Source organism: Xenopus laevis, chromosome 5S, assembly GCF_017654675.1.
Source record: "Xenopus laevis strain J_2021 chromosome 5S, Xenopus_laevis_v10.1, whole genome shotgun sequence".
Classification (NCBI taxonomy): Eukaryota; Metazoa; Chordata; class Amphibia; order Anura; family Pipidae; genus Xenopus; species Xenopus laevis.
The window spans coordinates 131,119,343-131,147,331 of NC_054380.1; the positions used below are offsets into that span (position 1 = coordinate 131,119,343).

Sequence of the window (27,989 nt, forward strand, 5' to 3'; positions counted from 1 at the left end):
GTCTGCTAAGTGCAAAAAAAAAAAAGACCACAATCTCAAATAGTTTCGTTCTTTGCACACTACGTTTTGATGTGTAGAAATTGCTGTAGGTTTCTGCATTGTGTTTCAGAGCACATTAGCGATGTATTGCTGAGGGTTGGGTGGAGGCACATAGGCATCTGACCTCCCATCCAATGGTGGAGGAGGAGGATTTGGTCTAGAGGTTAAGCGATCAGACTTTAATGTGGTATCTCAAGCTAGAGACCCTGGTTCGATTCCCTGTGACAACTCTTTGTGACCCTGGACAAGTCACTTAATGTCCAGGCTACTAACTGTGCCTGTAACAGCTGCATTGCTTGCTGTAAGGGTGGTGACACACGAGGCTACTAGGGGAGATTAGTTGCTCAGTGACAAATTACCTTTTTTTCGGGTGACTTACCTCCCCTAAATGCTTTCCGACCGACTAGAATGTAAATCACTGGCGGGATGGCACTCGTGACACTTCATTTCCCAAAGTTTCCTCGTGATGCAACTTTGGATGGCTTCGGAAAACGAATCGTTCCAAGTGCCATCCCGCCATCAATTTACATTCTAGTCATTTAGGGAAGATTAGTCGCCCGAAGAAGAGGCAATTTGATGCTGGGCAACTAATCTCCCCCAGTAGCCTCGTGTGTCACCACCCTAAAAGTGCTTTCAGTCCTATGGGAGAAAACCTCTATAAAAATTATTCCCTTCCCCCCATAACTATCAGGCCTGATGCACCTACACCCCCCTTGGGGCCTGAAAAGCAGGTGTCAGGTTGGAATTTTTTGGGCAGGATTCTGAAGGGCGGGGTATATTTGCACATCTGGGTGACGCCACAACTAGCTAAGCCACTGCTCCCACCCCCTGCCAAAGGTAAAGGGATTGTTCACCTTTAAATTAACTTTTAGTATGACGGAGACGGGTGCAAATTCCCCTAGCAACCATGCATTGATTTGAATAAGGGGCAAGAATATGAATAGGAGAGGGACTGATTACAAAGATGAGTAATAAAAAGTAGCAATAACAATACATTTGTAGCCTTATAGAGAATTTGTTTTTTACATGGGGTCATTGAAAAAAAGCAAACACATAATTCAAAAACTATAAAAGGTAAAAAATGAAGGCCGCTTGAAAAGTTTCTTAGAATTAGCCATTTTATAACATATTAAAAGTAACCTTGAAGGTGAACCATCCCTTTATGGATTGGCGACCTGTCTTTAGTGCCTGCCTTGTGACAAGTGTCCAGGACAGGGCTTTTCTGCACCTCCTGATGCTGCTGTTTGCTTCTTGCACCCCTTAGTGTTCTTTAACTTTTGCTCTGGATAAAGTTTAATGACCCTGCAAACCTGAGAACATCTACAGTGGTGTGAAAAACTATTTGCCCCCTTCCTGATTTCTTATTCTTTTGCATGTTTGTCACACTTAAATGTTTCTGCTCATCAAAAACCGTTAACTATTAGTCAAAGATAACATAATTGAACACAAAATGCAGTTTTTAAATGAAGGTTTACGTTATTAGGGAGAAAAAAAACTCCAAATCTACATGGGCCTGTGTGAAAAAGTGATTGCCCCCTTGTTAAAAAATAACTTAACTGTGGTTTATCACACCTGAGTTCAATTTCAAAGGTTATAAAGCCATTTCTAAAGCTTTGGGACTCCAGCGAACCACAGTGAGAGCCATTATCCACAAATGGCAAAAACATGGAACAGTGGTGAACCTTCCCAGGAGTGGCCGGCCGACCAAAATTACCCCAAGAGTGCAGAGACAACTCATCCGAGAGGCCACAAAAGACCCCAGGACAACATCTAAAGAACTGCAGGACTCACTTGCCTCAATTAAGGTCAGTGTTCACGACTCCACCATAAGAAAGAGACTGGGCAAAAACGGCCTCTGCATGGCACATTTCCAAGGCGCAAACCACTTTTAAGCAAAAAGAACATTAAGGCTCGTCTCAATTTTGCTAAAAAAACATCTCAATGATTGCCAAGACTTTTGGGAAAATACCTTGTGGACCGACGAGACAAAAGTTGAACTTTTTGGAAGGTGCGCGTCCCGTTACATCTGGTGTAAAAATAACACAGCATTTCAGAAAAAGAACATCATACCAACAGTAAAATATGGTGGTGGTAGTGTGATGGTCTGGGGTTGTTTTTCTGCTTCAGGACCTGGAAGACTTGCTGTGATAGATGGAACCATGAATTCTACTGTCTACCAAAAAATCCTGAAGGAGAATGTCCGGCCATCTGTTCGTCAACTCAAGCTGAAGCGATCTTGGGTGCTGCAGCAGGACAATGACCCAAAACACACCAGCAAATCCACCTCTGAATGGCTGAAGAAAAACAAAATGAAGACTTTGGAGTGGCCTAGTCAAAGTCCTGACCTGAATCCTATTGAGATGTTGTGGCATGACCTTAGAAAGGCGGTTCATGCTAGAAAACCCTCAAATAAAGCTGAATTACAACAATTCTGCAAGGATGAGTGGGCCAAAATTCCTCCAGAGCGCTGTAAAAGACTCGTTGCAAGTTATCGCAAACGCTTGATTGCAGTTATTGCTGCTAAGGGTGGCCCAACCAGTTATTAGGTTCAGGGGGCAATTACTTTTTCACACAGGTTTGGATTTCTTTTCTCCCTAAATAATAAAAACCCTCATTTAAAAACTGCATTTTGTGTTTACTTGTGTTGTCTTTGACTAATAGTTAAATGTGTTTGATGATCAGAAACATTTTGTGTGACAAACATGCAAAAGAATAAGAAATCAGGAAGGGGGCAAATAGTTTTTCACACCACTGTACCTGGATAAGTCAGCAATACCCTACACTTGCCTTTCAAAAAACAGTATTGAAATTGACTATTGCTACAGTGCCATCTTTTTTTCCTCCACTTATACAGTATATATATATATTTGATATTTGACATTTCTTGATCTCCAGCCCAGTACTGATAATTCCCCTTGCGTTTTAGTAATTTACAAGTCACGAAGCAAGAGCTGTGTCAATATCTACATTCTGCAACCTCTCTCCGTGCCAACATAAAGATACAAGTAGCCCTACTGATTGGCCAATAACAGAGCTAAGACTTTTCTGGTGCACATCAAATAAACAGTTACACTTGTATAGAAGGTCAGTCCCAGGTAAAGGGGGTAAATGTTTTCAGAGCTCTCACGTTCAATCTCCTGTCACTTATGTTTTTAAAGAAAAACTCGTTAAACAGCTTGTCACTTGTAAGGAAGTCCTGGGCCCCCCTGTGCTATCAACTTTTCCAGGAACCAATTAACCTTCCTGTATGTTTGGAGGTGGGAGGAATATGTATTTGCTGAATTTTTGCGAATTTATTCCACCCTATGGGCATAAATCAGGCCCCTCTGTCTTCTGCACGTGCTCCCCATGAGCAGGACTACCTTGATCACTGTATGGGTACAGGTGTGAACAAAAAGGTGAATGCAGGAATTTTCCTCCCAAAATCCACCAACGGCAACAAGAAGACGAGCGTATGAGCTGCCGGCCAATCAGACACGGCTGACATATATTTAGCTGCTGTTGCTTTTACAGGTGGCTCCTGATTTTTGAGATGCGAATGCTCCAACGTGCTGATTCTGCTGGTTACCCACGGACATTAATCAGTTTCAATATGTTCTCATGTCATTGACTGTAGTTTGCTCAACCTGCGTGACGTAAGTAATGTAGCTACAGATAGACTACATTCTCAAGTTCTTAGTTCTGTAAGTGGAACTGCCCCACCACCTGAACCAGCCACTAAACTAGCAGGTAGAGCTAGGCTAGAGTTGCTGTGATTCCCTGTGTCCACAATGGAGGTTACAGCTATATTAACACATCAATGTCATCATTAGTGATGGGCGAATTTATTCGCCAGCGTCAAAGAAAACAGATCCTGCGTCAAAAACGAGAAGCCGACACCGTTTCACTAAAGTTTTGCTGTTTCCCGAATTTCGCTAATTTTTCAGCAAAGCAAAACGCCCCAAATTCACCCATCACTAGTCAGCATTGCTCAATGGCTTTAAAATAATCCTCATAATTTACAGTAGGGGATATATATACATCCAAAATGAATGATACTCAGAGTTCCCTGTATAACTCAGCCTGCAGCCTTGTGCCTTTATATGGTCACAGAACAACCCCTCAGTGACTTCTAATATCCTTATCATTTACAGTAGGGGGTACTTTATCCCTTATAATACATGAGTGATACTCAGAGTTCCCTGTATAACTCAGCCTGCAGCCTTGTGCCTTTATATGGTCACAGAACCCCTCAGTGACTTCTAATATCCTTATCAGTTACAGTAGGGGGCACATTATCCCTTATAATACATGAGTGATACTCAGAGTTCCTTGTATAACTCAGCCTTCAGCCTTGTGCCTTTATATGGTCACAGAACAACCCCTCAGTGTCTTCTAATATCCTTATCAGTTATAGTAGGGGGTACATAATCCCTTATAATACATGAGTGATACTCAGAGTTCCATGTATAACTCAGCCTGCAGCCTTGTGCCTTTATATGGTCACAGAACAACCCCTCAGTTACTTCTAATATCCTTATCAGTTACAGTAGGGGGTACATTATCCCTTATAATACACGAGTGATACTCAGAGTTCCCTGTATAACTCAGCCTGCAGCCTTGTGCCTTTATATGGTCACAGAACAACCCCTCAGTGACTTCTAATATCCTTATCATTTACAGTTGGAGGTACATTATCCCTTATAATACATGAGTGATACTCAGAGTTCCCTGTATAACTCAGCCTGCAGCCTTGTGCCTTTATATGGTCACAGGACCCCTCAGTGACTTCTAATATCCTTATCATTTACAGTAGGGGGTAAATTATCCCTTATAATACATGAGTGATACTCAGAGTTCCCTGTATAACAGCCTGCAGCCTTGAGTCTTTATATGGTCAGGTAACCCCTCAGTGACTTCTAATATCCTTATCATTTACAGTAGGGGGTACATTATCCCTTATAATACATGAGTGATACTCAGAGTTCCCTGTATAACTCAGCCTGCAGCCTTGTGCCTTTATATGGTCACAGGACCCCTCAGTGACTTCTATTATCCTAATATTTTACAATTGGGTATATTATTCCCTACATAACAGCAAACAATACATTTGTAATGCAATATATTTTGGTACATTTTTTTTGTGTGATGACAGAACAGGAAAAAGGTTGGGTTTCAGAATGATTTTTTTTTCCTCCAAAAATGTGTAAACCAGCCAATCAAAGTTAATGGTAAGGTGAAGTTGAAACCTCCGGGGGCACAGATTGGAGGCACTTGGAGTTGTCAAACTTTGGTGTTACTAGAGGATCCAGAGAAAGAGAAGCAGAGTCCTTCCCAGAGCAAAGTATGGGATTTTGCCCCAGGCTCCCAAACCAGGCGCTTTCACTATGTCCCTCTTGACCCTACTCATCGGCATCATAAAAAGGTCGAGGAGGTTAAACAAAACCTTCCCTTCACAGTGCCAAGTTAAGCATTTCTCTGAGTTATTGTTCCCTGTAATCTCTTAATTTGTCTCACATTTTCTGTTTTATATTGATTTAAATATAGTGTTACCTTTCACCCCCGCACATTCAGTCTCTGTCTCTTCTGAGCACAGAGTGATTAATTGCGGGCGGATTTGCACAGCGCTATATCCTATTCTTTATCACTTACTTTCAGGCTGGAGAGCAACCTGTGTCTTTTAAACCCACTCGCCTTGAACGTTGAACAATAAATCCCTTTAAGAATTAACAGAAAAAGCAGAAGAATCCCAGATTAAATTTTAGAGTCTATTGAATATATTGTATTGTGTCAGTTCTGCAGTATATCACAGTCTCCCAAGTCTACCTTATTACCCTCTAAAATTGTCTGGCACATCTTCCATAGCCTCCTCCCCATGGAGAGAACTTTCACTGTTCCCAAATGAAATTTCCAAAACCTGCCTACCCTGGAGGAACTCGAAGTAGAGAACTTACATTGCTTTAGAAAAAGCTGGTTCTACCACATGGTCACCCCTTGATCCATAGTGTGTTATCCTTGGAAGGACCACAGCCAGAAGACGGCCAAACTTCGGGCAAATATAATCTAATGGCTCAAGCCAAGGTCTGCCCCACCAACATAGTTTGGGACCGAAATCTTGTGAAAGAAAATATATCACTATGCACCAATTATAAATGATAACTAAGCACCGGCTATAAGGATACATTTTATAGATACCCAGAATATTCGTGGGTCTTGTGTATTATATATTAGTGCTCAGCGTAGAGGAAATAGCATTTATCATGGTAAATTGGTCACCTGAGGCCCTGGTTTAATCAACTCTACATTCACATTGCCAAATTTGTAAATAAATAAAATTAGCCAGACAAAGAACTCTGTGCTGAAAATCAAACCTGCCCAATCAACATCTGGCTGATTTTTGGCAAGATATCGGTCAGATGGGCTGGTCGAAGGGCCTTATACATGGGCAGATAAGCTGTCAAATTGGTTTAAAGGACTTAAATCTGCCTCTGTACGGCCACCAAACTGTGCCCTCCATAAAAAGCTCATTGTCCTTTAACCATTTTTAAATGAACTCAAATGTAGTATGTTATGTAAATAGTATAAACAACAGGCAGCCAACATTACTATGGAACCAGGCTTCTTTGGTCACTTGCCCTTATATGTAGTACAGGTGTTTTATTCCTATTTCTCCGCAAACAGAAATCACCCTTAGGAACATAAAACACCAAACTTTCCACCATGAAGTCATTCCAATAAGTGGAGAAGTAGAGACTCGATGATGTTTATCTGATGGAATCCAAGGAGTTGCTAAGACTCAAAGTCCAGTATCTGGGGTTGAACAGATCTTCCAGTGTTGTGGTTATAGTAGTAATTGCTACTAGTCATAAAAAGTGGGGTTTTTCCCTCGAGACCAGAATACCAGATGAACTATTCAGACTTGAGGCTGATTTGTTTTTTTAAAAAAATAAATGGGTATGACGTCTTTTTCCAGCCACACTGACCAGTATAAAAAAAGGGTCTAATTGTTTTCTCCTCAACCACAAATTGTTACTCCCAGTTTTGGTCCTTTCTCGGAAAACTCATGGATTCCACCTAACGTGTGAAAAACAAGCAACACAAGTTACAGTACCACCCGCAACCTAGTAAATCGACAGTTTAAATGGGAAACAGGGTGTCAAGAATAAGTGCTGCATTGCATTACACGCCCCTAGGCATTTTAGGAATGTGTTACATTTAGTTCTCTTATATTTAGAATTACCCCAAATACCGTACTATTACCAGGCTGCCCTTGAGAGCTGGTGGCACTCAGTCTTTTGAATTGTAGGAGGTCAGCCACTTCCCATATAAGGCAGTTGGGCAGCTTGGTAAAAATATACTGCAATTCCTTAGGGCAGAGCTCTGATTGGATACTCACATCCAATTGTGCTTCTGGAGAATGAAGCAAGCTCTACTTAATCAGCCAATGTCTATCGGACAAGATGAACACAAGATCAATATCCTGCTAAAGGGTTCTTGTTGTGTTTATAATTCCACTGCAACATGCCAAAATGGGCTGTGGCCTAGCAATCCAGAGAGGCTTTTGGAACTGACTCCTGCTGGTGATAGGGTTATAGTTATAACTATATTTTTTTATTGCTGCTTTCAGTCTCCATCTCAAGTCTTGTTAAGCCCAACTGCCAACAATTCTGTTATTACGAGCTATTCAAGCAACTCCCTTCCTGTCCCCTTTTGCTGGATCATTAAACCATTCTGTGTTCTAGCCCCTTGTGTTTGAGTTACGGGTAAACCTTGTTCCTGCTTTACCCTTGTCAGTCCTTCCCACTACCTATCCTTAATATTAGTAAAGGGTGAATAAATCCGCCAGACACAAATTTGCGGTGAATTTCCGCATTTCACCACAAGCGAATTAATTAGTGAAACTGGTGCATAAGAACTGGCATAAAAATTGTCACACGTCAAAATTATTGGTCATATGGTTTTAATGCATTTTGATCAAATAGTCGCACATATAAAAATGGACGCTTGCGTCAAAATTGGCACACTTCAAAACAATTTTGGAGCCCATTGACGTCAATGCGTTTTGTGAATTTTTTGCCTTTTCGTGAATTTCATTGTAAGTTCACACATTTTTTGGCAAAGTGAAACTGCACAGATTCGCTCATCACTACGTAATATCTGATCTCTTGGTTTTGACCCCTGGCCTGAGATTTTGTTGCCTTCTGTCTGCCCAGACTTCAGTTCGTCTAGTGGACTCTGTCTGCCTTCTGCCAGCCCTGACCCCCAGCCTGTTACTGGACTTTGCCTCAGCCTGTTGCTTTTCTCCACCACAGGCCTGTTTCACAGTTTTGCACCTTATGCTGATTCTGCTTTCTTTCTTCATTATTAAACCGCTTATTATGCACTGTTATGTATTCCAGGTTTCTATATAAGCACCTAACATGGGAAAACCACATTGCAAAGCACATAGGATCTTGTCTACCATTCTCACACCTATGGTTATACCTGACAAATCTGTAATGAGATAAACCATAAATTTATACTAGCATAGGCATTCCCCTGTAGTTTGCACAACTGTGCCGCAGCAATAGTTGAGTTTATAAATGAGTACGTTCCTTCATAAACAGGAGGACAGAGAGAGCAGAGAATGTAGGTGAAACCCCTAGCCAATAAGTCCAGAAGACTCCAAGCCAACTGCAAACATATTCAGAATTCTTCTTTGTATGTGAACATGACTAACCAGACTTTGCACATCAACTCAACTCAATTTTTTCATTAAAACATCCATACCTGTTATAAAGGTGTTTAATTATCTGAGCTATCAATCAGATATTACCTGCCCCGTCTCCATGTCTGAAGCATTTAATTACTTTCACTTTCCATTTAGCAATTCATAGATGTCATGGCGTTCCTCATATGTTGCTCAACTGACATGATACAAAAGAATTTGTAATTATTTCTTAAGGTGAAAGGTCCCCTTAAGCTAATGGTGAAGGAGAAGAATGGCACTTGCTGGTGGGTCTGTGACCCTCAAAACCAAAGAAGACTGCAGTTTATTTCTATAAATATATTTCAATATTTATTTCCTGAGGAGTTGCGTTTATCCAATATAAACTAGTAAACATTTGTGGAACGCAACATAGGTTAAAAAAAGCAATATCTGAACACCCGTTTCTAATTATTCCATTTCATATGTTATCCAAGGCAGAAGTTAACATTTATTGGCAGTAATAAAGAGGTTGCACAACACTCTGGTTTAATGAAACATTATCTATTGTCAGACTAAGACACAGACCTTGTTCTAAAAACACATTAGCCACACAAGAACTGCGTTATTTTTCCTGAGGTTTTTTTTAAAATGCTGATATTTTGGTGGGTTTAGGGGGTGGGAGGGATCTCTACAACAACTGATTTCAATTTGTCAAGTCAGGTGTAAACTGATTAAATACAACTTGGTTGGTTTATAAACAATTATACTAAACTGGAAAAAGTACAAGGCTGCGCTCTGAATGCAGAAATGATGCTGGATAAAAAAAGAATAGTCGTCGAATGGCTAAAAGTTCCCCAAAAGGGGGCCAATTTTATTTGACAAAAATGCCACTGATTTTTGTTTTAATTTTACTTATAAACTAGACATAGTAAAATTAAATTATACATAATTCACCCTAAACAGTATAGTAACTATGGTTGCTATCTTATGCCAAGTATTTTATCAGTTTATATGCAAGGACGTAAGTGATGTCCCAGGCGCAGGCCTAGTTAGTGATGGCTAGATGGTTGGCTTTAGACTAAGGTAGGTGAAAGGCAAAAGAGGATAGATTGACATCAGCAACTTACTTAGAAGAAGTTACTGCAGTCCACTGTATAATCACTCTAGTTCAGGGGTTCCCAACCTTTTTTAGCCATGAGCCATATTCAAATGTAAAAAAAGTTGAGGAGCAACACAAGCACGCAAAAAATATCTGGGGTGCCAAATATGAGCTGTGATTGTTAGCCCCTATTTAGACTGGCAGCCTACAGGAGGCTCTGTTTGTCAGTACAATGTTTTTTATACAACCAAAATTTGCCGCCAAGCCAGGAATTCAAAAATAATCACCTGCTTTGAGGCCACTGGAAGCAACATCCAAAGGTTGGTGAGCAACATGTAGCTCAGGAGCCACTGGTTGGGGTCACTGCTCTAGTTCATACTGTCCATCACCTTTATCAATATCTCACTGTAACAAACATACCTTAAGGTCTGCAGCTCTCTTCATCATCTCCAGTATTATGTAACATCCAATGGAATGACCAATCAAAATCAATTTAATGTGGCACTTCTACCTTCAGGAACGAGAGTTTGCATAATGTGTCCATTGAGCCCGAACACATCCCCCATTTGGTGAAAATCTAAACCAGCAAAAGAGACCTAGAGGAATCAGATAAACACTAACATGAGGCCACCATAGATGTGGATGTCCTCTCGATATTAGTAATGAAAAAACATCAAGTTTTAGGGGCATGAGAATTTATTAGGTTCCTTACTAAGGTTGTGTATTTGTTATTATCCTATATTATTTTCATTATTATTATTATCATGCTGACACACTACTACTGATTCTTCATCATTCACACCTGTCCCTGCCCTAGTGGAGCTTACTAGCTATAGTAAGCTCCCTATCACTGAAGGGATATTTTATTGAGAGGCCAATGAACCTGCCTGTATATTTTTGGAGTGCCTGGGGAAATCCCACAGACTGTTGTGAACATCAAAATGATGCACCTACTAATATAACTACTCACATACTGAGGGCACAAGGATACAATTTACTCCTGCCATTGCCCAGGCAGTTAGAATAGGACTCTCTTTGTGCAAAGCACCTATTCTGCATTTCTGTAGTTCTATACCTTACCTGAGCCACAGTGACAAGAAAGCAATACCCCAAAACTGCAATGAAGCAATGCTACCAACTGTGCCATTGTGCCCTAGAAGTGCTTGGCTCCCAGCCTTCCACCTGCCTTGGGGAAATAGATGGTACTCTCTCCCAATGGTAGGGAAAATAAACTTTAAGCTCCACTGGGGCAAGGACTGTTGCAAAAACTTTTTCTATAAATGTGCTAAGTAATATGTTGACATTTTTGAAATAAAGGACATAAATATTCTAAAATTTGGATATTCTTGAAAGGCTGCATGCAGTTCTCTTACTGCCTGAACTGATCCATCTGTTACCAATTCTGGCACGGACAATGCCAATCCATGCAATCGTTAGAACAGCCAGTCTCACTTGAGCATTCCATGAGGCTGTTCGTGGCACAACCAAAGCCAAATGGAATCAGGATTTATAACATCTCTCCTGATGTGTCATCGAGGTTGCTAAATTAGAACGATAAACTGCACATTAGGCTGCCCATTTTGTTGAAATGAGGAGTAATCTGATCTTCCTCCCAATACGGGAAAGTGACACATTCAAAAAAATGCAGTGCAAGTTGCTATTGTCAACAAAATGAGTTCATAATGTCAAGTTTATGATGTAGCATTTGTCAGGCTCTGCATAGTCAAAGTAGACTGGGTTTTTGATACCGGCACGCTAAAGTAATTTGATTATAACGGCAAGACTTGACAATGGTGTGGTGTGGGGCTAAGGCAGATCACTAAACTACAAATGTAAAAGGTTAAAATACTACTGGGGTGTTTAAAAAAAACAGAGAAGTTGACACTTTGTTGGGCTTGCAAGGATCTGTAAAAACAATCACATGTAAAAGATGGCTTCTGATCAGGAGCTCAGTGTAAAATACAGGCCAGTCTAATATTTATACGGATTTTGCAACCAACATCTATCAAGCTGTTGAACTAAGATATCCAGTAACCCCCACCCAGAAAGCTGCACTTGCTATTAAAGTCTAATTCATTGCACCCAGGCCAAGCAAATGCTTGTAGATGTGGCTACAATCAGCTGGAGGCCATTGAATGGGCGTCACTAACACGCTAAATACCAACTCTAAATAACAAATATCAAACCAAACTAAATCCAACGAGAAAATGTACCAGCTAATTCAATGCCATATCCCCTCCATAGTTTCCATCTATCATAAGAGGGGTTTTCAATAAACAATCTGGACTATTGTTTGGGTTTGTCCAAAACTGCGTTTTCATTTATCATAAGAGAAGCTTTCTTGGAATAATCCAGACTATTGTGTGGGTTTATCCAAAACTGCCAGTCCTTTGTTTTCATAAGGAAGAAAGCAATTGGCTCTAGGCATTCAGTGGGCTGTATATTTGGTCTTGGAAATGCTTGGTTACATTTGATATAAATTGTAGTAATAGACGGCACCAGTCATTGGTTTGTTGTCTTTAAAATGCCTTTATTGGGACATAGGCTCTGACCCCAAACACCCGGCAACGTTTCAGACCTCTCACGGTCTTTTCTCAAGCCACATTTGATATACTCACACTACACTGTATATGGAACATTAAAGTGATTTAAATGTGCTTGGTACTTAAATACTCAAAATGAGTTAAAGGAGAAGGAAAGCTACAGAAGCAGTTTATTGCCAATAGATTAGCCACAATAGTGCAAGCTACAACACTATATTTATTCTGCAGAATGCTTTACCATACCTGAGTAAACAGCTCTAGAAGCACTCTTTGTTTGTTTATGATATCAGCTACCATATTGGCTTGTTGTGACATCACTTCCTGCCTCACTCATAGCTCAGATTAGAGCAGGGAGGGGAGAGAGTAGCAAACTGAGCATGCTCAAGCCCTAGCCCTGGAGGTTTAAGATGAAAACAGGAAGTCTGATACAGAAGCCCATGAGTACACAATAGAAGGAAAGAAATGCTGTGTCTCTTTTGACAGAGGTTTACTGGTGTATTTATACTTTATATCTGATAAAGCTTACTTAATTTTAGCCTTTTCTTTCTCCTATAAGTAGATCTCTACAGGAGGAAACATAGGAATGCTTAATGGAACCTACAATGGAATCTATATATTGTCCCATATTGAAAAGGTTATAGAATTGCAGGATAAGAGTGCAAGTCTTCTGCTTTATGAAGCTTCTTAGAACACAGGCTTTTGAAGTCCAGAGAAAGGGAACAAAGTTAAGACACTTGATTGAATGATGGATCTAAAATCAGCATAGGATTAATTGCAGAAGATGGTGTTTCTGTTGCTTTTTTTTGTGTGTGTGATTTGTTTTAGTACTACTTACTGATATTTGTTTGGGTATATTTAGAAACTATAAGTAAACACTACTAAGGGGGAGATTTATCAAGGGTCGAATTGAAAAATTAAATTTTTAAATTTGAATTTTGGGCTTATTTTAGGGGCAGATTTATTAAAGGTCGAGGTGAATTTTCAAATTAAACTAATTTGAATTTCAAGCTTTTTTTTGTACTTCGACTAGGGAATAGTCCAAATTCTATTTAAATTTGAAACTCGACTTCGACCATTCGCCATCCAAAACCTGCCAGATTGCTGTTTTAGCCTATGGGGGACCTCCGAAAACCCATTTGGAGTCAATTGGTGGACTTTGAAAAATCAAAGCTGTTTTGGGGAAAAACTTTGAACCGAATTTGATCTAATGCAATATTCCTTTGATTCCTATGATTCGAATTCGGCCAAATACGGACCTATTCGATCAATAATGGACCTATTTGACCAAAAAAAACTTTGACTTAATTTTGGTTGGTCTTTTTGAATTCTAATTTCGAAGTTTTTTCAATTCCAAATTCGACCCTTGATAAATATGCCCCTTAGTGTACTTCGACTAGGGAACAGTTCAAATTCAATTTGAATTTGAAAAAAATTTGAATATCAAAATTTATCATGTATTGTCTATTTAAAAATTGGACTGCAACTATTCGCCATCTAAAACCTCCTGAATTGCTGTTTAAGCCTATGGGGGACCGCCTAGAACAAATTTTGGAGTCATTTGGTGTGATTAAGGGGCAGATTTATCAAGGGTTGAAGTGAATTTTTGAAGTAAAAAAAATCGAAATTCAAAGTAATTTTTTGGATACTTCGACCATCAAATAGGATACTATGACTTCGAATTCGATTCAAAGTAAAATCATTCTAATATTTGACCATTCGATAATCGAAGTACTGTCTCTTTAAAAAAAACTTCTACTTCAATAAATCGAATTAAATTAAACCTGCCGAAGTGCTATGTGAGCCTATGGGGATCTTTTAGAGCAGTTTCTACGTTTTTTGAAGTCAAAGAAAAATCTTTGATCGATGGATGAAATCGATTTTACTTTGACCGCAAAACGGTCAAATTTGGCGAAAAAAACTTTAAATATTGAAGTCAAAGTAAAGGCATTCGATGGTCGAATTTCAAAGTATTTATCACTTCAAAGTTCGACCCTTGATAAATCTGCCCCTAAGTGTATGCTGAGGGTAGACATTATGACTAAAACAGCTTGTGTGTTTAGCACCAATATAGGATTTTACCTTGCAATAAAAGGTTCTCAGCCAGGTATGGCCAAGGGTTGGTCCTTGCTTTTTTGAGAACCTCAGTGACAGGTCATATATTATAGCTAGCTGTGTTTATTCATCTGCGCTACATCTCGACATCACTTTCTAAAAATTAAATTATACTCAATGTAAACAGAACTAATATGTTTAACACTGAGGGGCATATTTACTTAGCCCGAGTGAAGGAATAGAATAAAAAATACTTTGAATTTCAAAGTATTTTTTTTGCTACTGCGACCATCGAATCGGCTATGTTGACCTTCGACTACGTCTTTGAATCGAACTATTCGAACTAAAAATCGTTTGACTATTCGACCATTCGATAGTCGAAGTACTGTCTCTTTAAAAAAAACTTCGACCCCCTACTTCGCCACGTAAAACCTACCGAACCTCAATGTTAGCCTATGGGGAAGGTCCCCATAGGCTTTCTAGCCAATTTGTGATCGAAGGAAAAACGTTCGATCGATGGATTAAAATCCTTCGAATCGTTTGATTCGAAGGATTTAATCGTTCGATCGAACGATTATTCCTTCGATCGTTCGATGGAACGAATAGCGCTAAATCCTTCGACTTCGATATTCGAAGTCAAAGGATTTAACTTCGACAGTCGAATATCGAGGGTTAATTAACCCTCGATATTCAACCCTACGTAAATGTGCCCCTGAGTGTCTTATTTTATGTCTACTGTTAACGTGTTTTCAATTACCTTTGTTATTCAACACATCGTACTTAATAAATCTGCAGGCTTTCCACTATTCTGAAATAATGGATAAAAAAGGCACAATTCCAGTATGAGATGAAATCCATAATAAAATATTTATAGATCACATTTTTAAAGGGGAAATATCAGCTTTTTAACCAGATCAGTTATGTTGGAAAACTCTTCCTCTGATTAAAAAGCAACTGCTGAAGGGATGTTGACCTTGGTTTGAGGTGTACGTCTGTATGTAAGGGTGTGCCTACAGTTTTCAGTCTTCTATTCTTGCACAGGTCCAATAATACAACACAAAAAGGGATGGTGCACAAGGCCAATACTACCAAACTAAATACAATTGGAAGGTTGCAAAAAAAAGTGATATAAGCAGGAGGACATACTCGCAGTTCACCCCAGTCCAAGGGTGCATGCACATTGTAACACAACCATAGATTAGAGTTCCTCCAAAAAATAAGGCAGCAAATAAAAAAATACAAAATATTTATTGGGACATATTAAATATCCAATAATGCAACACCAACATGTCCAGCAAAAAATAGACCAAGACTACCAAAAAGCACTCATAGTGCAAAACTTTGAGTGTATTTGCCATGTCCCAGAACCAGAGATTAAACATGAACAGAACTGTGAAGGTTATTGATGAGGAACATCTGTTTGACAAGCTCGACACACTTGGAACGGACTCTACAATTTGTGTATTTGATGGCACCATGTTCCTTACCATGTTATATGGAACTTATGCTGCAGAAGTCATTAAGAATGCATTTGCATGCTTTGATAAGGAAGGAACAGTATTCTGAGGATATCCTTCTCCTTGCTAACGCCAATGACCAACCAGTTTAAGACATTCATAGGGGCAAATTTACTAAAGGGCGAAGTGACTAATGCTGGTGAAAATTCGCTAGCGAAGGAGATAGACTCTAGCACTACTTCACACTCTCACGCCAGGCGAAGTTTCGCTCTGGCGAAAGAGCGTTACTTCGCAAATTCACTAAGATGCGCATTTTAGTGAACATTACCTGTTCCGCCAGACTTGCCTTCACCAGCTCAGACCAGGCGAAGTGCAATGGAATGTATAGGGCTTCTTCAATTTTTCTTCAAGTCCCAAAAAACACTGGCGACTTTTCAGTTTTTCAGGGTGATAGGCTGCAAAAGATTGTAATTTTTTTTTAGGGTACCCGGCTTCCCCCCTACATTTCCTAACATATGGCACATAAACTATACACTGGGCTCATGTGTAGAGCAATATAACAACTTTATTTTATTTAATTAAGGTTCCCTGGGCTTGTGTAGTGTAATGTATTGGCTAAAACATATACGTTAGTGGGGTTCGGGTTGACCTTGCAGTGCTCCTCGCGGGTTGTGGGCTGGTGCGGGTTGAGCTCTTCTCAGGCTCTCCCTGCCCGCCACCTTCAAATGCTGGCATCCGACTTCCGGGTTCCGGTTTTATAGTCTTGCGTCTGCTTGCCCCGCCCCTTTTGTGACGCCATTGTGACGTCATCGGTGGAGAGGGTCGGCGCGGGTCTATAAAAGGACCCCGGAAGCGCGGGTGCAGGTGGGAGCGGGTTGTAGCATGGCGGGTTAGGGTCGCCGCGGGCCTATAAAAGGACCCCGGAAGCGCGGGTGCAGGTGGGAGCGGGTTGTAGCATGGCGGGTTAGGGTCGGGTGCGGGTCACGGAAACCCTGACTCGCACATCAGTAATATACGTCCATTCGCCCTTAACTTCCCTCTGTATGCAAATTAGTCAACGCTAGCGCAACTTCGTCAGAGTTCGGCGCCCTGGACGCAACTTTGGATTTTAGTGAATTAGCGTTGTCCTAGTGTTGCGATGTGAGCAAAGCCGTCAATGGCGAATTTTTGGAGGTTAGTGAATTTGCCCCATAGACTTTGAACCACACATTGGGTCATTTGGATCATCAATGTGCTGATTTGAGCCCTACCTGATGGGTCTCACTAGGACCATAGTATGATTCATGAAAATCTGCCTTATTTTTAGGCAGATATTAGTCAGGCAGGTCCTCATTAGTCCCATGCATAGCTCAATGTATGAACATTAAAACAGACGAGGAAGAACATGAGCTCTTCAGAGCAATTTGAATTGTGATTGCGATCTTGATGCGCGTCTTGCTCTGGTTTAGAAGGGATATGTCAGCAACACTGTTGTAAAAAAGTATTGCAAGTCACTTTTGTACTAAACATTTCCCAAAAATGTAGGGATTTTTTTTGTTTTTACCAGATGCACAATTTCCGTACTTTGGACAATATTAAATAAGTGGACCAGCGCTTAGAGCTTGAGGATAGACAAAAAGGACAGATTGACTGATATAGTGTAGTCATTTTTGACCTTTAATTATGCACCTTTGGGTGGTCACACACTCTATAAGGGAGGTGCTCCTTCTCCTTCGCCCCTTGGGTTATTGCCTCCAATACTTACAAACGTTTAGTACTTTTATAGACCTTCAAATAAAGTATTGTCTTACACCGCCTGGCTGTTTTTTCTCTCCAGTTCTCCAATAGCTTTATAGGAGCTCTATTCTTTAATTATATTTTCATAATGTATTAGCACATAGAATAATGTCCCTGTAGTGCCAAAATCCGGACCTTTCAAATGCGGTCAGTTGTAATTCGCCGGCCTTCGACCTCAGCGTGTAGTTCTAGGTGCACACGGGTGACGCGTTTCGTCTCGCGACTTCCTCAAAGGCTTTACCTTTACCTACGTACTTTGGAGTAACAGACTCTACCCCTTTAAATCCCAGACTGATTGCTTTCTGAATTCTGTCAGACCATATAAAAAATTATTACTGGAGCACATTTGGAAACGAAAATAAAACACATGCAATAAAAAAGATAAGATGTTGTTTAGCCAAGGGGTTCTTCCTTCGCTATTTTAAATCAAGGAAGCTGTGTTTTTTGTTCCAAAACCTCGAAAACGCCCTGTGGCCAAAACATTGTTATTCATATTACTATTTTCAGAACACGTAGTATTGAGAACACTTTGGTATTGATTGGACACGGCACAGAGCAAAACACACACGGACAATATGCTTCCTGCTCTAGTATCCAGTCCAGTAAATGGGATGCACAACACACTAAAAGGGATAATAACACATAATAGAAATCAGAACGGTTTTATGTAACCCTTTATAGGTTGAGAGTCTTTAACCTTAAGGCTTGAAAACTTCCTCAGCTCTTTCCCTGATCTAAGGAAGGGTCTTTAATGAACATGATATACAGGTATTGGGATTTGTTATCCGAAAAAACCCATTATCCAGAAAGCTCAAAATTACGGAAAGGCCGGCTCCCATAGACTCCATTCAATCAAATAATCCAAATTTTTACAAATTATTTTCTTTTTCTCTGTAGTAATAAAATAGTACTATGTACTTGATCCCAACTAAGATATAATTAATCCTTATTGGAAGCAAAACCAGTCCATTATTTAATGTTTACATGATTTTCTAGTAGACATAGGGGCAGATTTATCAAGGGTCAGATTTCGAATAAAAAAAGACCACTTCGGGTGAATATGCCGTTTTCGTTCAAATTCGAACCGTACGGATCGAAGTAACATCGTATTGGATCAAATTCGATTCAAAGTTTTTGAGTCCACCAATTGACTCCAAATAGGTTCTAGGAGCTCCCCCATAGGCTAAAACAGCAAGTCGGCAGGTTTTAGATGGTGAATGGTCGAAGTCGAATTTTTAATGAGAAATTACATGATAAATTTTGATATTCAAATCTTTTTCAAATTTGGACTGCTCCCTAGTCGAAGTACACAAAAAATAGCTTGAGATTCAAATTTCTTTAATTCGAATTTTCAGTTCGACTCTTGATAAATCTGCCGCTTAAGGTATGAAGATCCAAATTACAGAAAGATCTGTTATACAGAAAACCTTAGATCCTGAGCATTCTGGATAACAGGTCCTATACCTGCACTATGGTTTTCTAATACTCCCTGAAACAATTATTAAAGGGACAATGTCATGGGAAAACATGTTTTTTTCAAAACACATCAGTCAATAGTGCTGCTCCAGCAGAATTCTGCACTGAAATCCATTTTTCAAAAGAGAAAACTGATTTTTTTATATTCAATTTTGAAATCTGACATGGGGCTAAACATATTGTTTCCCAGCTGCCCCATGTCATGTGACTTGTGCTCTGATAAACTTCAGTCACTCTTTACTGCTGTACTGCAAGTTGGAGTGATATCACCCCCCTCCCAGCAGCCTAACAAAAGAACAATGGGAAGGTAAACAGATAGCAGCTCCCTAACACAGGATAACAGCTCCCTGGTAGATCGAAGAACAGCACTCAATAATAAAATCCAGGTCCCACTGAGACTGATTCAGTTGCATTAAGTTGGAGAAATAACAGCCTGACAGAAAGTAGTTGCATCCTAAAGTGCAGGCACAAGTCACATGACTGGGACAACTTGGAAACTGACAATATGTCTAGCCCCATGTCAGATTTCAAAATTGAATATAAAACAAATCTGTTTTCTCTTTTGAGAAATGGATTTCAGTTCAGAATTCTGCTGGAGTAGCACTAATAACTGATGCATTTTGAAAAAACGTGTTTTCCCATGACAGTATCTCTTTAAGGGCCAAGTGTGAAATACAAAATGACAATGGCTCTCTATTAGTCAAGGGATACTGAATACTGACATATTCCAGGCTTTCATAGGAAATGTTTCTGAATGGCTTGAAAAAAAAAAGGAAAGGTTAAAGGAAAACTAAACCCTAAGAATGAATATGGCTAAAAATGACATATTTTATGTACTGAACTTATTGCACCAGCCTAAAGTACCAGCTTGTCAATAGCAGCAATGATCCAGGACTTTAAACCTGTCACAGGGGGTCACCATCTTGGAAAGTGTCTGTGACACTCACATGCTCAGTGGGCTCTGAGCTATGTTTAGTGGTTGTCGTAAATCATCAAGCAAAAAATTAAGTTGGCCTGTAAGGGCCACAATTGGTGTAGGAGCATGTTGACATCACAAGAGGCGGGAACCTACCCAGGAACTGTTGCCACATAAAGAGGCGCTGAGAGGAAAGTTTGGTAGAGACCTGGAACCCACAGGAGAGCTGTTTTTAACAACTCTGTGGACTCTCTGGGGCAGATTTATCAAGGGTCGAAGTGAAAATTCAATAAAAAAATTCGAATTTCAAGCTATTTTTGTGTACTTCCACTATCACATAGGCCAAAATTTAATTTGAATTTGAAAAAAATTAGACTATTCGAATATCGAAATTTATCATGTACCGTCTCTTTAAAACTTCGACTTCGACCATTCGCCATCTAAAACCTGCCGAATTGCTGTTTTAGCCTATGGGGGACCTCCTACAACCAATTTGGTGTCATTGAGTGGACTTTGAAAAAATCAAAGTTTTTTTGGGAAAAAAACTTTGAATCAAATTCGATCGAATACAGCCTATTCACAATAAGATTTTTTAAATAAATTTCAGTAAGTCTTTTTTTATTCGAATTTCGAGTTGATGGGAGTTTAAAATAACTCCCATCAACTCGAAATTTGACCCTTAATAAATCTGCCCCATAGACACTGAACTGTTACTAATTTGTACCGACATTTTTTTAATGAATGAAATAAAGAGAGAACATTTAATCACTATTTGTTGAGAGATTGCGGTTGATCCTGGGCTGCGAGTATTTTTGCACCAGTTTCTATTCTCTACTATTTTAGTCATTAATCTCTGCCTCTATCTGACCTCTGCGAGTATGAACACAGTTCTTATACTGTCAAACTAACGCAATGTAGAGAATGAAAACAAGAAGTTGAACCAAAAAAACTGAACCGAACATTATTTTGTTACTGGGCCGTGTCCAGTTGCAGCTGAATTTGGATGTGACCAAACCAATGATAAAAAATAAATACACTCCCAACTAAAACATCAACTTTAAGAGCCAAATATTATGCTTTAAAGGGCATGTACAGTCTAAAATAGAATAAGGCTAGAAATGCTGTATTTTGCACATTAAAAATAAACATGAACTTACTGCCACAAGCCTAATCAAACAAATAATTTATGCTTTCAAAGTTGGCTACAGGGGGTCACCATCTTGTAACTTTGTTCAACATCTTTGCAAGACTAAGACTGTGCACATGCTCAGTGTGCTCTGGGCTCTGAGTTCTTCATGGCTGGTAAGTAAGGCGGGGGCTCCCCCTGCTGTTCGTAAGTATGATTGTTTCCCTGCAGAGCAGTTAGGGACCGTCTGACAATTCCTATCCACAGCAGTAAATGAAGGGAGAATTTCACTGCATACAGTCAGGTTTCTTATAAAAACGGTACACGTTTTTTAATTAAAGTATATTGGAGATAGGTTTCTTTTTCATTAAAGAAAGTATAAATGGGATTTTATTTATTTATTTTTGCCTTGACATGCCCTTTAAATTAACCTCATGTCATGTCTGTAACATTCTCCAAGAAAAATAGTTCCATAGTGCTTAAGGTAAACAGATCATTTATTACTGTAGGTTTGACTAATTGTTTTGGGTAAGATTATGCGCCCAGATGCACTTGCAAGTAACATGTTTGCAAAAAGATTTGACTCTAAATCCATTTGAACTTTTAGGGGCAGATTTATCAAGGGTCGAAGTGAAAACTCGAATTAAAAAAATCTAATTTCAAGCTATTTTTTTGTGTACTTCGACTAGGGAGTAGTCCAAATTCGATTCGAATTTTAAAAAAATCGAAAATGCAAATATCGAAATTTATAATGTACTCCCTTTAAAAATTCTACTTCAACCATTCGCCATCTAATACCTGTGGAATTGCTGTTTTAACCTATGGGGGACCTCCTAGAACCTATTTGGAGTCAATTGGTGGACTTTGAAAAAAACTTTGAATCGAATACGATTGAATACTTTCATTCGTATGATTCGAATTTGAACGAAAATGGCCTATTCACCCAAATAAAGTACGGTTGGTGTTTTTTTATTTGAATTTCGATTTTTTTTTTTATTTAAAATTGAAAATTCAAAGTAAAAAAATTCGAATTTTGATCTATTTTTGTGTACTTCAACTAGGGAATAGTCCAAATTCTATTCGAATTACAGAAAAAAATAGAAAATTCGAATATCGAAATTTATCATGCACTGTCTTCTTAAAACTTCGACTTCGACCATGTGCCATATAAAACCTGCCGAATTGCAGTTTTAGCCTATGAGCCCTCCTAGAACCTATTTGGAGTCAATTGGTGGACTTTGAAAAATCGTAGTTTTTTTTTTTTAAATACTTCTAATCAAATTCGATCTTACTTCGATTCGAATGATCAAATACAGCCTATTCACCTGAAAAAAACTTCATTTTTTTTAAAAGAAATTTCGGTTGGTCTTTTTTAATTCGAATCTCAAAGTTATTACTTTGAAATTCGACCCTTGATAAATATGCCCCTTAATGAATTTGTCAATATCTGCAAACAAAGCACATTGAAGGCCATTGCAGATGGTTCAGAAAGCATTATTTCTATTATTTCAATTTCTTAAAGGACAAGTAAAGGATTGAAATCGCAACCTTTACAGCAGATAGTCCTCTTGTGGAGGTTTCTACATTCATTTAGAAATTCTACGTATCTCATTCTTCGTATGGTTTCTCATTGGCCAACTTGTTTCTATAAGGGTTAGTGATTTGGTGGGTGCAGGAGATTACACATAGGGGCAGAGGGAAATTTGGTTCCAAGGATGGAATACAATGACGTCACCCTAGTCTGAGGTATTGAGTTGAAGGTTTTGCTGAGCACAGTAAGTTTAAATACAGGTATGGGACCTGTTATGCTCAGGACCTGGAGTTTCCGTATAAGAGATCTTTCCAGAACTTAGTTCACAATACCTAAGTCTACTTATTATTACAGATAAAAAAAAAAACAAATCAATCAAAAATAAGAATTTTTTTTTCTAAATTAGCATTGCTGTATTTCAGAGCTTTCTGGATAACTCATTTCTGTATAATAGATCTCATACCTGTAATTAAAGGATTGGGCTTAATCATTAAACAGAATATAGTTAGAGATAGGGTTGCCACCCATGTGGTTTTGAACTGGGCACAAATCTCCTCTTCTTCGGGTGACTAATCTCCCTGAACTGCTTCCCATCGTCTAGTAAATCACCGACGGGATGGCACTCAGAGTGCTTCATTTTCCAAAGTCGCCCGAAGTTTCCTCGTAAGGCAACTTTGGAAAACAAAGTGCTCCGAGTGCCATCCTGCCGACGATTTACATTCTAGCCGGCAGAGGCAGATCGGGAGATGAGTCACCCCGAAGAAGAGGAGATTTGTCGCCGGGCAACTAATCACCCCGAATCTGAGCATGTGCCCTGACCCTAAAACATTGAGAATACTGGATAGAAATCCTGCCAGTTGCATCTAAGTAATGCAATAACCTTGCCCTGTTGTTATCACTCCACCAACATTATTGTGCCACCTCTGATGTCATCATGCCTGTTCTTAAATCACTGCCCCACCCCCCCATGTTATCTGCCCCGCCCCCCCGTGTTCGGGTTTAGCCATCAACAAAGGTGGCAACTCTGATCTAGAGTGAAACTAACAATTGTAAGGCTACAATCTGCCCCTACAAGGGTCAGCAACTTATTTTAATGATAACTAAGCAGCTCCAACACTGTTTCCCATGGAAGTACCAATGGTGGATTCAGATAGAAGCTGAAAAACACTAATGAAGAATATGCCCATGTGTCACGAGCATGAGGGTCAATGCAACAATGATAAGATCTGCATAGCATTATGCACGAGTCATATATAGTGAATTGATTGATTATAAAGGGTGTAGTCAAAAGCATTAACAGAGTTTATCTCCCTTGACCTAAGTGTGATTTAATCTACCTTATTTGTCAAGTTTCTGTGTTACAAATGAGTAAAAAATGTCCTTCAAGTACACAGAATTCAGTTATATGGTGATAATAAAATGGAAAAGGAAAAAGACAATAAAACTCCACTTAAAAACAACAATAAAAATGTGCGACTATTGAACAGTGTGGAGCTCAGAGGTAATAAAGTTAAAGCAAACAAAACAAGGAAAAAGAAGGAATACAGATCATAAACCGAAACGGAAATAACAAAAGCTGCCACACAGCTCCGATAATTCTAATTTACATCGGAAAAAAGACCATTTTAATAATGACAGATCCTGGCAGCAGCCTGTGTAGGAATACAGGGAACACAAGAGACATTCAGGGGCACATTTACCTAGGGTCGAATATCGAGGGTTAATTAACCCTCGATATTCGTCTGCCGAATTGAAATCCTTCGACTTCGAATATCGGAGTCGAAGGATTTAGCGCAATTTGTTCGATCGAACGATCGAAGGAATAATCGTTCGATCGAAGGATTTTAATCCATCGATCGAAGGATTATCCTTCGATCAGAAAAACCTTGGAAAGCCTATGGGAACCTTCCCCATAGGCTAACATTGGCCTCGGTAGGTTTTAGATGGCGAACTAGGGGGTTGAAGTTTTTTTAACGAGACAGTGCTTCGATTATCGAATGGTCGAATATTCGAACGATTTTTAGTTCGAATTGTTCGATTTCGAAGTCGAAGGTCGACGTAGCCAATTCGATGGTTGAAGCAGCCAAAAAAAACGTTCAAAATTCAAAGTTTTTTCCTCTATTTTCCTCTATTCCTTCACTCGAGCTTAGTGAATGGGCCCCTCAGTGTAAGAGATACATAACTGTGTGACCACTTGCAGGACTTTCTTTACTCTTAAGTTGCCTTTTTTGTCAATGCAGCAAGTCACAATATGGAGCAGACTCCACAAATGACTTGCTGTGTAAACTAATCCAATATCCTTTATAGCAGGCAATAGTTCTTACTTCATAATTAGTGATGGGCGAATTTATTTGCCAGGCGAGAATTCGCTGCGAATTCCCGCGATTCCCACGATTCGCCACAGGCTAATAATTCGCAAAACCGACGGTGTCCATTTATTTTATTTTATTTTCGCCAGCAAATGTGCGCCGGCATAGAAAACAAACGGACGCCGGCGTAAAAAACAGACACCGGTGTCAAAAATGAGACGCTGGGGCTGTTTCGCAAATTTTCCGCCATTTTGTGTATTTTGTGGGAAATTTGCGAATTTTCTGGCGAGGCCCAAATTCGCCGCTCACTATTCATGGTACAGAGATGAAACATGGAGCAAAGTTAAGCAAAATTGAACACATGCAACCCCCCTCCCAAAAAATATCCACAAAATTTTAAAGCAAAACTTTGGGTAAATGAAAGCACATACACCCCACGGGGTTTTTTTTAAAAAAAAATCACAAATTAAAATATTCAGTAACCCTCCCGCAACTAAAAGATAAAGCGCATAGACCAACAAAATCTTCTTTTGGCTGTTGGATTAATGCCAAAGACATTGGGGGGGAGGGGATATGAAATAACAAATGATAAAAGGAGGAAAATTACCAGTCTTATGTAAGTAGAGCAAGATATATTATTTCATTAAAGTTATAACTGGACACAAAGGGGTAATTGATTAAAGGTCGAAATTTTAGAGTAATGTGAATTTTTTTTAAACTCTAATAAATTAGATTTTATTTACAATTCGAATGTCTTAAATTAGTTCGAACAGTCCTGACCCGAAAATTCAGATATCGAGTTTTCCTCCGGAAAAAGAATGGACTTTCGCGTCAAATATTTTTGCCGCATGTCAAATTTTTTGGATGTGCCACATTGGGGCGTCATTTAGAAGCGAAACTTGGCAAAAATTTGACTATTAACATCTTCCAATTGTTCAAGGGAGCTGTCATTGACTTCTACATGAACTCGCAAACTTTAGGTGGAGAATAGTCGAATTAGAACTGTTTCCAGTGTCGAGGTGTGATAAATCTCACATTCGAATACAAATTTGAGTTGGTGGTTTTAAATTTGAATTTGTGAATTTTGACCAAAAAAATTAAATGAAAAATGAGGTTTGAATTTACCATTCAAACCTTAGTAAATCTGTCCCAAAGTCATTTTAATGCATTTGTACTTAGAAAGGGCACATTTATGGTTTATAGATCCCTTCGGATTTAATTAAAAGCACAAATAAATAATTTACAAATAAATTGATTACAATTTATAAAAATGAATACATTTAGGAATACATTTTGGAAGCAATGGGTGTTTGCCTCTAGCTAGAAGATTATTTGAATATATTGCATAAGTGATAAAATGAGCAATGAACACATAAAAACACAGGTTTTTGCATTTTCATTAGTATATGATGCTAGCTCAACTGCCAGAAAAAACAAAACAGTTTCTTTGAATGGTTTCCTAACAATCCAAAACTGTTACTACAGATTGTGAAAGAAAACACCAGTGGACAAAGAAGAAAATTTGAATTTGTCATCATTAATTAAGCAATTGCCGGAGGGGACAGCTGTACATAAAGGGAGGAACGTGAGATGCCCAGGAGAAGAAGCTAAAATTGATGAGACTTTTTGTATAACCTAGGATGTCAAACTTGGTAGCTCAAAGGCAACAATCCATTCTCTTCGTAGGCCACACGGGAAAGGGCAGCGCCTGATGGAAGAGAGTTCTTTTTAGCCTGGTAGATTCAGCAAACAGTGTTTATTATTATCCTCGACAGTCGACACATAACACAACTGTGTTCAGAATATTGCGCTTTCTAGCTGGTTTATTATAGCTCTAGAAATGAAGTTTGTGTTCATTAGGATGGATTTTTTGGATTCATTAAAAGAAGACCCACAATGTTAGGTAATGATGTAGAAAGATCTACTCTTCATTGTTAAAATGACAATGCAGAAAAGTCAGGGTTCACATACTGCAAAAAACCCCAAAAACATTGGTGCGACCTGGTCTATTGTATTCAAAGAAGCCTTAGATAACACACAATCATGACCTTGCCCATAAAACCCTCAGGCTAATGGCGCAAGTTAAACAAAAATACCTTTCACAATCTGTGCCATTGACTTCCCTGGCAACTGTCTGTCACCTGTCATGGCAGCTAGATTTTGTCAGGGCCCGAGGGCACAATTTGGAGTGCGGACCAAGGAGGAAGCCAATAGGCAAACACAGTTGGCGGTACAATGGATTAGGCAGAAGAATCGTCAGTTCAGGCAAAGGTCGGTCCAGGCAGCAAGGTTTCGTGGTCGAGGTTTCAGGCAAAGGTCAGTCCAGGCAGCGAAGAATCAAGGTCGAGGTTTCAGGCAAAGGTCGAGAATCAAGAATCAATCATACGAAAACACCCAGGAACTCTAGATAGAAGAACCTATACTCGGGCACTGAGAGAACCTTCTGGCGACCTTAAATAGGTGGATTTTCGTGCCAAAACGCGCTAGATGACGTCACAGGATGTGCGTCAGTATATGCGCCAGAATATGCGCCAGCGTCTAAGGATGCGCCAGCGTTAATACGCTGCGCGAAAACGCCAGCATTACGCTGGCGTCTAGCGGCCACATGGCCTCTTCTGGGCGCCGCCATCTTGGACGTGCCGAGGACGCCTTACAGATTTCTCCTGAAAGACACTTTATCATTCGGGTCAATGGTGGGCAGCGAAGGCATGGTAAAGGTAGGTTGTAACATTTTGAATAATAAATAAAACAGATAATAATTAGTTTGGAGACAGGCCACAGCTTTATTAAATCCAATAACCAGAATTAATCACATAACCATATAATCATTTCCTAACCCCTTAGCCAGTCCCTGCTTTTTACCCAGCATACTGCCTATATACTGTAGTTCTATAACTATCCCTGCCTTTTATTCCCTAGCCATGGGATAACTGCTTAAATGTAGCAATGGGCGACTTTGTCCCGTTTCGATTCGCAGAAAAATAAAAATTTTTTTGA

General features: G+C 39.4%; 1 pseudogene; it reads right to left on the reverse strand.

Annotated features, from left to right (window-relative positions):
• Nucleotides 1–27,989, reverse strand: part of LOC121394131 — an 88,705-nt pseudogene that overhangs the window by 21,507 nt on the left and 39,209 nt on the right.